Raw genomic sequence first — 15,314 nt, 5'->3', positions numbered from 1 at the left:
AAGTGGTCCAGTTTCATTCTTTTGCATATTGCTGTCCACTTTTCCCAGAGACATTATTTTACCCGTTGGATAGTCCTTTCTGCTTTGTCAAAGATTAATTGACTATAAGTCGTCATATTGCTGGGGATTTAACCATGCTACCTAAAATCTTCTGAGCCATGGACTTCTTTAAAATTAGATGAAAGTGATATATCCAGGTCTCCATAAACAATGCACATTCATGCATAAAATATGCAAACAGTATCAGAGTATTGCCAGGCCCCTGCAGTCAGCTTGTTATCTGTTCTAGAGAAGATATATTTAAACATGTCCTTTCTATTTCTGGAATAAAATTTGCATACACTACAGCAGAATAGAGTAGCTTAATGACTAAGTGACCAGTAAGTAGTGTATGAGCAGCTTCTTGACTAGAAGGAGACCATCATACAGGATTTTTTTTCGCTTTGGTTTCTGTTAGGCCTCAGAGAAGAAAAAAAAAATCAAGCAGATTCCAGGATGTTATACCCTGAGACTAGAACACTACAGACAAAATTGAAAAGGGTAAAAAAAAGCTAATATTTGGTAAACAAAATGAAATCCATGGGCCAAATATAGCTCACTACTTATTTCTGTATGTTCCACAAGAATTTCTTTCATATTTAATTTTTTTAATGTTTATTGATTTTTGAAAAAGAGGAGTGCAAGTAGGGGAGGGGCAAAGAGTGAGATGGAGAGAGAGAGAATCCTAAGCAGGCTCCACACTGTCAGCACAGAGCCCGACATGGGGCTCAATCTCATGAACCATGATCATGACCTGAGCTGAGACTGAGAGTCGGATGCTTAACTGACTAAGCCACCCAGGCCCCCCTGTTTTACATATTTAAATGTTTAAAAGATTTTTAAAAATATATTTAATTATATGTGAAATTATATGCAATTCAAATTTCAGTGTCAAAAGTTTTATTAAAACACTTGTAAGCTCATTTGCTTACATGTTATTCCTGGGCGTTAATGCTCTATGACAGCAGAGTTGAGTAGTTATGACAAAGACCATGTGGACTAGGAAGCCTAAACTATTTACCATCCAGCCCTTTACAGAAAAAGTTTGCTGAACTCTGACTTTGAGCATGTGAACAATTATATAATAGCAGTATCCAAATTAGGACAGTAGATTTTCACAAAAAAGCGTAACACAAAATATACCCTTATTTTAAAGCCTACACTCCCTTTAAAACATGTGGAATGATAGCCTTGCTTCTACCCATAGACCTTAAGAAATAGTTTATATTTTTTATTTCATATGGAAGAATATGATGTCTGAATTTATTCTATTTTTGGAATGCAAATGGTTATCTTAGAAAGTTTCTGTACTCCTTAGTTACTCCACTGAATACATTATGAGGGTTCTATATTGATGTCTTCTATTAAATGAAATGTGAGGCCCTTTTATAATAAACGTTTTTGAAATAATTCGTATACATATGGAAAAGAGTACAATGAATAAGCTCAGTGAATTTTTACAAAGTGAATACATTCAGATAACTGTCATCCAAACCTACAAAAATTTAACACTCAGAAAACCGCTACTATCTTTTCTAGTTACTATTTCCACTTCCTGACCAAAGTGGGTTCTACCATGACTTCTAACACTATAGACAGGTTTTTGTCCTTTTTATATTATCCTTTGATTCTTGCTTTTTTTCACTCAACATTATGTTTATGCAACTTATCTAAGTTGTATCTAGATGTAATTCACTTATTTGCATTGATCTGAAGTACCCATTGTAAGCATAGTAGTAAGAACGTCTATTGCCATTTATGATCTACAGTTCTTGGAATTTTTTTTATATCAAGTTGAAGTTGACTCCTATTATGTAGAAGTAGAATTTCTAGGCCATAAGACAATGCATATTTATATTCCTAGAAGTTATTTTCATAGAATTTCCTAAAATATTGGACAAATTTACAGTGCTACAAACAAGTATAATAAATCCACTTATCACAGATTCTCACTGATATTTAAAATTGATAAATAAAAAAATCCTAGATATTTGAGTTGTGTGGAGGAATGAAGTTGTAATTTTAATTTATATTTATCTAATGAAAACCATAGTGAGAGAATTTTGTACTACCTGGCTTCAAATATCATTATAGAGCTATAGTAATCATAACGATGCAGTATTGTATGGATAGGCATAGATCACTAAATCAAAATACAAAGCCTAAAATTAAACCCTCACATGTGTGGTCTATTAATTTTTAAGAACTATGTAAATGAAATAATATAAGAAAAATAATGTTTATTAATAAGTAGTGCTGGAACATTGGGAATTTGTAAGTCAATAAACCTTCACTTTTACTTTAAGTATATACAAAAAATTAACTCAAGATGGATCATAGACTTTAATAAGTAAAAAAAAAAAAAAACCCTGGAAGAAAACATAAGAAAGAAAGCTTTGTGACCTTGGGTTAGGCAAAATTTCTCAGGTTGTAAAAAGCACAAATATTAAAGGGAAAATGTATGCACTGAAGTTTATTAAAATTTAAAATTTCTCTTTGGATGACACTTAGTAAAATGAAATACAAGACATAGACCAAAAGAAAATATTTGCAAACACTTACCTGATAAAAAGCTTGAATGCAGAATATGGAGAATTTCCCTGAAGTTCAACAATAAGGTAACAATATAATAAAAGAAATGGGGCAACATTTTTTATTTAAAAATGAACAAAGAACTTCACCAAGGCATATATATGAATTGCACTGTGCCCATGACACAATGTTCAAAATTATTAATTAGGGAAATGCAAATTTAAACCATAATGGATACTAGCACATGCCTATGAGAATAGTTAATATTAGAAAGACAAGACAACCAAAGTACCTGAGAAGATGAGGAAAAACTGGGTTTTGAAGTGACTGAGGAGATAAGCAGAAAGCTGGTCAAATGAATAGCCATTTTGGAAAATAGTTTGGTAGTTTAAGAGCTCAAAAATACACTATATAAGCCAATAATCCCCCTTAGGTATTTACCCAAGAGAAATGAGAATAAATGTCTACACTAAGGCCTGTATACAAATACATTTAAGGGCTATTTCAATAATAGCCAACCCCCCAAAAAAGCAAGTGCCCATCAACTGCAATTAAATACATTAAATAAATAAGTAAATGAATATTTCGTTAACACACCCATATGTTAATAAAAAGGAACAGACTGCTGAGACATATATCCCTAAGCATCTACATGGATGTATCTCAAAAGTGTTGAACCACATGAAACAAGCCACACTCTAAGCCTACAAATGTACAAATCTGTTTATATTCCATTCAGGAAGAGGCAAACATTTCAGATGGGTGTGGATGTTTGAGAGACAGTTACTTTTTTTAAGTTGTTTTGTCATTGGTGAATTATTTTGTTTTGATGTTTTCTCTTTGCTATACAACATTCATATTTTTTGTATGGAAAGCAAATAGTTGGGTAATTAGAATTACCTGTATTGCTGAATTTACTTAGTGTAACTGGAGTAAATGTAAATCACCCATGATCTAAGCAACCTGTATGCATTAGCATAGACAGAAAATAATGGTAATTGTGGTGCTTGGATGGCTGAATAAGTTAAGTGTCAGACTCTTGGTTTCCACTCAGGTTATGAAGTCACTGTACATGGATTTAAACTTGCATCTGGCTTCATACTGACAGTGAAGAGCCCGATGAGGATTCTCTCTCCCTTTCTGCGCCCCCGCCCCGTTTGCGTGCTTGCATGCTCTCTTTCAAAATAAATAAACAGACAAACAAAAAGAATGGTAATGTACGTCCTGTGTGTATAAATAGATTCTTGTTTTATATTAGATGAAGGTGAGCATTTGGCTTTTTTTTTCTGTCCAAATTTGTATTTAAATTCCACTTAGTTAACATACAGTGTAATGTTAGTTTCAGGTAGAGTTTAGTGATTCATCACTTATATACAATACCTGGTGTTAATCACAAGTGCTCTCCTTAACACCCATCACCTCTTTAACCCATCCCTCAACCCTCCTCTCCTACAGGAACCATCAGTTTGTCCTCTATAGTTAAGAGTCTGTCTCTTGGTTGGTTCTGAAGTTTTTATTTGAGCTTTTTCTTTTGATAAAATAATAGACCTTGAGCAGAAATATAAATCACTAAGATTGTTTGTGGATCTTGAGCACATTTTCTATATTTGCATGATTCCAATTCTTACAGAAAAGAAGTGAGGACTTCAGCTATAAATTATTTCCCAAGGTGAGATATCTCCAGTGTTTTATGCAAGTGCCAGCATATTTGGAGGAAAGACATTTTGAATTTGTTTTTCCTTTAATACCTAGTAAATGTTATTGAAATGTTTACCTCCCTTTTCACAGCATCCCTCCTCCATTTTACACCTAATCCCCCTGGTTTCCAATATTTCAGTGTAATATACATTTGGTGCTTTATGTGAATTCCTAACAGAAGAAGGTTTTCATATCAGAAGGTAATTTTAATGATTTTATTAATCACATATAATATAATAATTAAATTGACACACTTGAAAAGTCAATAAATGCCATTCCTGCTCTAAACTTACTAAAAAACTTACTAAACTTACTAAAAATTATTTGTTGTTTTGTTGTTTTGTGGTCTATTTTTCAGGTGTACACCCATATTTAAGTACTTAGGAAGATTTAGAAAATGTTGTTGTGTATCAAGTAGGAGATGAGGGAAATAGCACATAGATCAGCTACCATTTGCTGGGGTGTGATGAAACTCTAATAATTATGAACAAATGGAGTCAGATGGGTGAGGAGGTGACATTTGAAAGAATCTTTGGGTAGAAAGTATGGGAAAATTTGAAACATTAGCAAAGGGCATAACAAAAGCTTATTTTTAAGGCCACCTATTACTACAAAACAACTTTTAACCTTCAATTATAGAACACCATACATTTTAAAACACATTCAGGAGATTTTGATATATTTACCTAATTATAAACTTTAAGTAAAAAACTTTGTCATATTTAATGTCATGGTGGCTATCAATATCAGCTTTTATAGGCTCATGAAAGTGATTGTATTCCTTCCTAACTCCTCATTTAGTGACCTCACATGAGGAGCACAAAAATTGTCCTTGATGGGACAGTTTACATCAGAGAAATTGTCAAATGCTACAAATCAGTTCCTTTCCTCTCTGGAGAGCCTGTTAACAGCTACAAGCACATTGCTGCATTAAACACACACACACACACACACACACACACACACACACACCTTTTTTTTTTCTTATCTTCTAGGTGTGCAAAATAGATATTAAGTAATCTAAACAAGAAGAATTTTGAATCAACTCTCAGTGTAATACAAATAATTTTTTAAATTATATTTCTTTCAGTATAGTTAACATACAGTGTTATACTAGTTTCGGATGTATTGTATAGTAATTCAGCAGTCCCATACAACACCTGGTGCTCTTCCAAGTGTGCTCCTTAATTTCTGTCACCTGTTTAACCCATTTGCCCATCTACCTCTACTCTAGTTTCTTCTCTATAGTTAAGAAGCTGTTTCTTGATTTCTCCTTTTACTTTGCTTATTTGTTTGGTTTCTTAAGTTCCACCTATGAGTGAAATCATATTGTATTTGTCTTTTTCTGACTGATTTATTTCGCTTACCATTATACTCTTGAGTTCCATTCATGTTATTGCAAATGTCAAGATTTCATTGCTTTTTGCAAGTAAATAATAAAGTATTTAGTCATAATACTTTATGACTAATATTAACAAACAATTTTATGACTAAAAAATATTACTAAATAACTGGACATTTGCAAATGGCAAGATTTCATTCTTTTTAAAAGTGTAATAAATTATTTAGTCACAATATTTTATAACTAATATTAACATAAACAATATTATTTATGATTAAATAATATGACTAAATAATTGTTGGACATTTGGGCTGCTTCTATAATTTGGCTAAGGTACATCTGATATAAACATAGGGGTGCATATATCCCTTTGAATTAGTGTTTGTGTATTTTGGGGATGAATTCCCAGGAGTGCAATTACTGGATTATAGGGTAGTTCTATTTTTAATTTTTTGAGGAAACTCCATTCTGTTTTCCACAGTGATTGCCCCAGTTTGCGTTCCCCTCAATAGTGCATGAGTGGTGATCTTGGGGTGTGAGTTCAAGCCCCATGTTGTGTGTAGAGACCAATTAAAAATGAAATAAAATTTTTAAAAATGCAACAGATTTCTGCATATTGATCTTTTTTTATACTGTGACTTTGCTGAATTTATTAGTTTTAGTAGCTTTTTGTTGGAGTCTGTATGGTTTTCTATATATAGTATTATGTTATCTGCAAATATTGAAAGTTTTACTTGTTTATTACTGATTTGGTCTTCTCTTACTTCTTTTTGCTGCCTGATTTCTGTGCCCAGGACTTCCAGTACCATGTTTAATAAAAGTGGTGAGAATGGACATCACTATCTTGCTCCTGGCCTTAGGGGGAAAGCTCTCGTTTTTCTCCAAAAGATTTTTCTATTTCTTACTACTTCAGTTTTGGTGGGTTATATGTTTCTAGGAATCTATCCATTTCTTTTAGGTGGTCTAAGTTATTGGCATATAGTTTTTCATAATATCAAATCAATTTTTGAATATCAAGTATCTATGAGATTAATGAATATCATTTTGCTTTTAATTCCCTTGCCTTTGCAGATGTGTTGAGTAAGAAATCACTGCAGCTTAGGTCATAGTTCATTGTGGTTTTTTCATATATGGCCTTTATTATTTTGAGGTATGTTCCCTCTAAACCTACTTTGTTGAGGGATTTTATATCATGAATGGATGTTCTACTTTGTCAAATGCTTTTTCTGTATCTCTTAAAATGGTCCTATGGTTTTCATCCTTTCTCTTACTGATGTGATGTATCATGTTGATTGATTTGTAAATATTGAACCATCCTTACATCCCAAGAATAAATCCCACTTGATTGTGGCAAGTGACATTTTTAATGTATTGCTGGATTTGGTTTTCTAGTATTTTCTTGAAGATTTCTGAGCCTGTGTTCATCAGAGATACTGGCCTATAGTTATCTTTTTTGAGGTGTCTTTATCTGGTTTTGGCATCAGGGTGATACTGGCCTCACAGAATGAATTTGGAAGTTTTCTTCATTTTTTGGGAGAGTTTGGGAAGAATAGATATTAACTATTCTTTAAATCTTTTGGTAGAAGTCCCCTCTTAAGCCATTTGCTCTTGGACTTCTGCTTGTTGGGAACATTTTTTGATTACTGATTCAATCTCCTTGCTGGTAATCGGTCCGTTAAAGTTTTCTGTTTCTTACTACTTCAGTTTTGGTGGGTTATATGTTTCTAGGAATCTATCCATTTATTTTAGGTGGTCTAAGTTATTGGCATATAGTTTTTCATAATATCAAATCAATTTTTGAATATCAACTATCTATGAGATTAATGAATATCATTTATAAGCCTTTGGTAAATAAGCTAATAGCATCAGATTTCACTTCATTGAAAATAAAAGACAAAGATATCTGATAAGAAATCTTGATAGAGTTTCACCCAGTAATCTTATAAGAAACAAATAAATTGTACTGAATCTCTCATTACATTTCTTTATTCAGTAATTAAGGCAGTTGGTAGTTGGCAAGATCTCCTAGAAAAAGCATTTATATATAAAAAAAAGATGGTCACTGAAATTATAGATTAAGCTAAATATTATAGTGAAATAAACAGAAGTATAAAATAACTGTTCATAATAATTTAAACAAACCAATATATTAAATAACAGAAAAATACAGCAAATAATCCGAATACTAATGGAACAGAAAATTATATTTATATAGTATCATTGCAGTGATTGATTGCTAAGCTCTTGAGCTGTTTATTCATTTCCAAAGAGAGTCATTCGTTTAGCAAATTTTATTCTTGATATGATTTTCAAGAGCTACTATTTTTCAGATAGATTTTTAAGAATGACAATGAAGAAAGAACTGAAATTACAACATTGAGTAGGCTTTGCCATGAATGACAATTATTTTAATACTAATAAGTAATATATATCAAATGACTTGTTCAGTAATTTCCATTTGTCAGATGGGATGGCTAGTCTTATAAAAAATACTATATTCTTTGTTCAAGTTGTAATGTATAATTATGGATAAAATCTGGCCATTTAAAAAAGCTTAAATAAAACTGTTACTGCATAATGGTCAGGCTGTTGCTTTGCCCATAAAACTTAGTAAAAGAACTGTTAAGAGTTCATGGTATTCTTTCATCCCACTGTCACTGGATAACCCCATAACTGGAGATAAAATTAAAGTGTTTGTAATGAGAAATCTCAGATATAAGGCAGTTAATAAATTCAAGACTACAAAGGATTTATTGGTATTTTTTCAACCCAGAAGTTAGTTTCCAGTATGTTTGAATGCAAATCCAGAATTTAAGATCCAATGTTGATTAAATCCTAGTAAGCAGAATTTTCCTGTCTTACCAGCAGACTAGTAGTTCTTGCTTCACTGGTTCTCAATTTATAAATAGGCACACATGATGATGCTTAAAACTACCATATTGACATCAGTCTCATTTTAAATTCAAGACCCTGGAAATGAAATGACGATGACTTAGCTGCACTGTAAATGTTCCTTACTTAAAACAATGTTGGTGCTTTTGGGGTGCCAGGGTAGCTCAGTCAGTTAAGCGTCCAACTTTGGCCCAGGTCATGATTTTGCAGTTTGTGGGTTTGAGCCCTGCATGGGGTTCTGTGCTGACAGCTCAGAGCCTGGAGCCTGCTTCAGATTCTGTCTCTCTGCCCCTACACTTCTCACACTCCATCTCTCTTCGTCTTTCAAAAATAAAGATTAAAAAAATTTTAAAAAACAATGCTGACAACTTTTTTTTAGGTGTATTATTTTTGAGAGAAAGTGTGAGTGGGGGAGTGGCAATCCAAAGTGGGCTCCATGCTGAAAGTGGAGAACCTGAACCCGGCCTTGAACTCATGAACTGTGAGATTATGACCTGAGCCAAAGTCAGATGCTCAACTGACTGAGATACCCAGGCACCACAAACTATTTTGGTGACTTTTTAAAATGTAGTAAAAAGGTTTTGTCTGCCACATTTTCTATAATCTATAGATTTTTAGAGGCCATTTTTATACAAGTGTTATACTACAGAAATCCTGCTAATTACCACTTCAAACAGATTCTTTGTTTCCATTCCCATTCAATAATTTAAACTCCTAGTATACAATATGAGTATGGCTAGAGAGGGACCTGTTAGGGAAATCATTACACTTTTGGATACAGAAATATTAGATAACTAAGCCATGTAGTTCTGAAAGACATTAAGAGCTTTATGATCAAGGCCTGTTTAGATAGTCAATTTTTATGTGTAATTTGTGTATAAACAAGGGTTTTACATCTTTAAAATGAGCAGAAAGTGAACCCAACCACCAACCAGAACAATTTCAGTAGAAGCTAGGATCAGCCTTAGGAGGTTGAATTTCAGTGATGCAGTGTCACGACCGGCGCGACAAACACCGAGGTCAGGGTCCTGAGGGTAGGGGAATGCAAGAAAAAAGAGAGAGAAGAGAAAGTTTGGGAACAGGAGGGTCCCCTGGGCTGATGGCCCAAGTGACGGCTTTATTGTTGCTGTACACAATCTTTTATAATATAAGACTCTTATGGATCAGGTCATTCTAAGAATAAACAGGTTTCACATGATCACTGCCAGCCAAAACATTTAGTTCTGTGTACCTTGTGAACTTTCTGAACGGGTCACAAGACCTTGTTGATGGATTGCTAGCAAAACACAGTTCCCATGTTTGTTTCTATCTGACTCGGGGTAGAAAAAGAGAGGTAGCATTACTGCCAACACCTGCAGATCACAGGCTTCAAGAATTAACTTTCTCAGCCTTGACAAGGCTTTCGTATGCCCTTGAAAGTGATGGAATGGGAGGGGGAACCGCCGGGTTGGCTGAGTCAACAGGGAACTTTGCTCGAACCAGTCTCAGCCTGGCACAGGGGCCCGGCCCCCCCCCAATGCAGATGCTTATCAATGACACTAGTTACTTGATTTGTGAACAGGTTTTTTTGTTTTGTTTTGTTTTGTTTTTTTCCAGTAAATCAAGAGAAAATGAGAACATCCCTTGCAGCTTATGGTGGATACTGGTTCTTCCTAGATCCCTCTTTGTTGAAGGATGAATAAATAGAAACAAAATCCCAATCCAAAAAAATGATCTGAAACAGCTGGAAAACAGAGCATAATTTTAAATATTGAAGAAAATTCTATAAGAAAAGTAATTGTTAAAATAAATATTTCATAATGTAACTAATTTGTATTCTTAAAAAAATTTTAATATGAAATTTATTGTCAAATTTGTTTCCATACAACACCCAGTGCTCCTTCCAACAGGTGCCCTCCTCAGTGCCCATCATCCACCCTCCCGTCCCTCCCACTCCTCCTCAACCCTCAGTCTGTTCTCAGTTTTTAAGAGTCTCTTATGGTTTGGCTCTCTCCCTAACTTTTTTTTCCTTCCCCTCCCCTAAGGTCTTCTGTTAAGTTTCTCAGGATCCACATATGAGTGAAAACATATGGTATCTGTCTTTCTCTGTATGATTTATTTCACTTAGCATAACACTCTCCAGTTCCATCCACGTTGCTAGAAAGGCCATATTGCATTCTTTCTCATTGTCGAGTAGTATTCCATTGTGTATATAAACCACAAATTATTTATCCATCCATTAATTGATGGAAATCTCATAATTTGGCTATTATTGAAAGTGCTGCTATAAACATTGGGGTACAAGTGCCCCTATACATCAGCAATCCTGTATCTCTTGGATAAATTCCTAGCAGTGCTATTGTTGGGTCATAGGGTAGGTCTATTTTTAATTTTTTGAGGAACCTCCACACTGTTTTTCAGAGTGGCTGCACCAGTTTGCATTCCCACCAACAGTGCAAGAGGGTTCCCGATTCTCTACATGCTGTCCAGCATCTATAGTATCCTGATTTGTTCATTTTAGCCACTCTGACTGGCATGAGGTGGTATCTCAGTGTGGCTTTGATTTGTATTTCCCTGATAATGAGTGACATCGAGCATCATTTCATGTGTCTGATGGCCATCTGGATGTCTTCTTTGGAAAAGTGTCTATTCATGTCTTCTGCCCATTTCTTCACTGGATTATTTGTTTTTTGGGTGTGGAGTTTGGTGAGGGCTTTATAGATTTTGGATACTAGCCCTTTGATATGTTATTTGAAAATATCTTTTCCCATTCCCTCAGTTGCCTTTTAGTTTTGTTGATTGTTTCCTTTGCAGTGTAGAAGCTTTTTATCTTCATGAGGTCCCAAGAGTTCATGTTTGCTTTTAATTCCCTTGTCTTTGCAGATATGTTGAGTAAGAAATCACTGCAGCTTAGGTCATAGATTTCTCCTCTAGAGTTTTGATGGTTTCCTGTACATATTCAGATCCTTTATCCATTTTGAGTTTATTTTTGTGTATGGTGTAAGAAAGTAGTCTAGTTTCATTCTTCTGCATGTTGTTGTCCAGTTCTCCCAGCACCATTGGTTAAAGAGACTGTCTTTTTTCCATTGGATATTCTTTCCTGCTTTGTCAAAGATTAGTTGGCCATACTTTGGTGGCCGAATTTGGAGTATCTATTCTATTCCATTGGTCTCTGTGTCTGTTTTTGTGCCAATACCATGCTGTCTTGATGATTACAGCTTTGTAGTAGAGGCTAAAGTCTGGGATTGTGATGCCTCCCACTTTGGTCTTCTTCAATATTCCTGTGGATATTTGGGGTCTTTTTTGGTTCCATACAAATTTAGGATTGCTTGTTCTAGCTTTGAGAAGAATGCTGGTGCAATTTTGATTGGGATTGCATTGAATGTGTAGATTGATTTGGGTAGTATTGACATTTTAACAACATTTACTCTTCCAGTCCATGAGCATGGAATGTTTTTCCATTTCTTTGTATCTTCTTCAATTTCCTTCATAAGCTTTCTATAGTTTTCTGCAAACAGATCTTTTACATCTTTGGTTAGATTTATCCCTAGGTATTTTATGCTTCTTGGTGCAATTGTGAATGGGATCAGTTTCTTTATTTGTCTTTCTGTTGCTTCATTATTAATGTATAAGAATGCAACTGATTCCTGTATATTGACTTTGCATCCTGCAACTTTGCTGAATTCATATATCAGTTCTAGCAGACTTTTGGTGGAGTCTGTTGGAATTTCCATGTATAATATCACATCATCTGCAAAAAGTGAAAGCTTGATTTCATCTTTGCCAATTTTGATGCCTTTGATTTTCTTTTGTTGTCTGATTGCTGATGCTATAACTTCCAACACTATGTTAAACAACAGTGGTGAGAGTGGACATCCCTGTCGTGTTCCTGATCTCAGGGAAAAACCTCTCAGTTTTTCCCCATTGAGGATGATATTAGTTATGGGCTTTTCATAAATGGCTTTTATGATGTTTAAGTACATTCATTCTATCCCGACATTCTCAAGGGTTTTTATTAAGAAACGATGCTGAATTTTGTCAAATGCTTTTTCTGCATCGATTGACAGGATCAAATGGTTCTTTTCTTTTCTTTTATTAATGTGATGTATCACATTGATTGATTTGCGAATGTTGAACCAGCCCTGCAGCCCAGGAATGAATCCCACTTGATCATGGTGAAAAATTCTTTTTATATGCTGTTGAGTTCGATTTGCTAGTGTCTTGTTGAGAATTTTTGCATCTGTATTCATCAGGGATATTGGCCTGTAGTTCTCTTTTTCTGCTGGGTGCTTGTCTGGTTTAGGAATCAAAGTAATGCTGGCTTCATAGAATGAGTCTGGAAGTTTTCCTTCCCTTTCTATTTCTTGGAACAGCTTGAGAAGGATAGGTATTATCTCTGCTTTAAACGTCTGGTAGAACTCCCCTGGGAAACCATCTGGTCCTGGACTCTTATTTTTTGGGAGATTTTTGATAACTGATTCAATTTCTTCGCTGGTTATGGGTCTGTTCAAGCTTTCTATTTCTTCCTGTTTGACTTTTGGAAGTGTCTGGGTGCTTAGAAATTTGTCCATTTTTTCCAGGTTGTCTAGCTTGTTGGCATATACTTTCTCATATTATTCCCTGATATTGATTGTATTTCTGAGGGATTGGTTGTAATAATTCCATTTTCATTCATGATTTTATCTATTTGGGTCATCTCCCTTTTCTTTTGGAGAAGCCTGGCTAAAGGTTTATCAAATTTGTTTATTTTTTCAAAAAACCAACTCTTGGTTTCGTTGATCTGCTCTACCGTTTTTTTTTTTTTTTTTTTAGATTCTATATTGTTTATTTCTGCTCTGATCTTTATTATTTCTCTTCTTCTGCTGGGTTTAGGGTGTCTTTGTTGTTCTTCTCGTAGTTCCTTTAGGTGTGCTGTTATATTTTGTATTTGGGATTTTTCTTGTTTCTTGAGATAGACCTGGATTGCAATGTATTTTCCTCTCAGGACTGCCTTCACTGTATCCCAAAGCGTTTGGATTGTTGTATTTTCATTTTCATTTGTTTCCATATATTTTTTAATTTCTTCTCTACTTGCCTGGTTGACCCATTCATTCTTTAGTATGGTGTTCTTTAACCTCCATGCTTTTGTAGGTTTTCCACACTTTTTCCTGTGGTTGACTTCAAGTTGCATAGCATTGTCATCTGGAAGTGTGCATGGTATGATCTCATTTCTTTTCTACTTACAAAGGGCTGTTTTGTGACCCAGTATGTAATCTATCTTGGAGAATGTTCCATGTGTACTCAAGAAGAAAATATATTCTGTTGATTTGATGCAGAGTTCTAAACATATCTGTCAAGTCCATCTGATCCAATGTATCAATAGGGGCCCTTGTGTCTTTATTGATTCTGTGCCTAGATGATCTATCCATTGTTGTAGTAGGGTATTAAAGTCCCCTGAAAGTACCACATTCTTATCAATAAGGTTACTTATGTTTGTGATTGTTTTATATATTTGGGGGCTCCCGTATTTGGCTCATAGACATTTATAATTGTTAGCTCTTCCTGATAGATAGACCCTGTAATTATTATACAATGCCCTTCTTCATCTCTTGTTACTGCCTTTAACTTAAAGTCTAGTTTGTCTGAAATAAGTAAGGCTACTCCAGCTTTCTTTTGACTTCCAGTAGCATGGTAGATAGCTTTCCATCCCCTCGCTTTCAATCTGAAGGTGTTCTCAGGTCTAAAATGGGTTTCTTTTAGACAGCAAATACATGGATCTTGTCTTTTAATCCATTCTGATAACCTATATCTTTTGATTGGAGTATTTAGTCCATTTACATTCAGTGTTATTGAAAGATGTGGGTTTGGAGTCATTGTGATGTCTGTAGGTTTCATGCTTGTAGTGATGTCTCTGGTACTTTGTGGTCCTTGAAACATTTCACTCACAGAATCCCCCTTAGGATCTCTTGTAGGGCTGGTTTAGTGGTGACAAATTCCTTCAGTTTTTGTTTGTTTGGGAAAACCTTTATATCCCCTTCTATTCTGAATGACAGTCTTGCTGGATAAAGGATTCTTGGCTGCATATTTTTTTCTGTTCTTCACAATGAAAATTTCCTGCCATTTCTTTCTGGCCTGCCAAGTTTCAGTAGATACGTCTGTCACTACTCTTATGGATCTCCCTTTGTGAGTTAGAGCATGTTTACCCCTAGCTGCTTTCAGAATTTTCTCTTTATCCTTGTATTTGCCAGTTTCACTATGATATGTCATGCAGAAGATCGATTCAAGTTACATCTGAAGGTAGTTCTCTGTGCCTCTTAGAGTCCAATTCCTGTTTCCTTCTCCAGATCAGGGAAGTTCTCAGCTATGATTTGTTCATGTACACCTTCAGCCCCTTGCTCTCTTTCTTCTCTCTTCTGGAATTCCTATGATACGGATATTGTTCCATTTGATTGCATCACATAGTTCTCTAATTCTCCCTTCATACTCCTGGATTTTTTTATTTCTCTTTTTCTCATTTTCCTCTTTTCCCATTATTTTATCTTCTAATTCACCTATTCTTTCCTTTGCCTCTTCAATCTGTGCTATGGCTGCCTCCATTTTATTTTGCACCTCATTTATAGCATTTTTTAGCTCCTCATGACCATTTCTTAGTCCCTTGATCTCTGCAGCAATAGATTCTCTGCTGTCCTCTCTGCTTTTTCAATCCCAGCGGTTAAATTATGACTATTCTAAATTCACAGGATTGCTGATGTATAGGGGCACTTGTACCCCATGTCTTGTACCCCAAGGTCTTGAAGGAAATCACTGGAAAGTCTCTATACCTAATGGATTATTAATATTTTCTCCTTAAATT

At 34.8% G+C, this 15,314-nt stretch overlaps 2 long non-coding RNA genes across 2 annotated transcripts in view; one reads left to right on the top strand and one right to left on the bottom strand.

The window, feature by feature from the left end:
* The window catches only part of LOC123379207, a 263,127-nt gene that overhangs the window by 162,365 nt on the left and 85,448 nt on the right, over positions 1-15,314 (top strand). The window lies entirely within an intron of this gene.
* Positions 1-15,314, bottom strand: part of LOC123379210 — a 37,749-nt gene that overhangs the window by 18,995 nt on the left and 3,440 nt on the right. The window lies entirely within an intron of this gene.

Source organism: Felis catus, chromosome A1, assembly GCF_018350175.1.
Source record: "Felis catus isolate Fca126 chromosome A1, F.catus_Fca126_mat1.0, whole genome shotgun sequence".
In the NCBI taxonomy this organism is placed as follows: domain Eukaryota; kingdom Metazoa; phylum Chordata; class Mammalia; order Carnivora; family Felidae; genus Felis; species Felis catus.
Note: the sequence above shows the minus strand (reverse complement) of the source record. Positions and strands in the feature narration are given on the sequence as shown.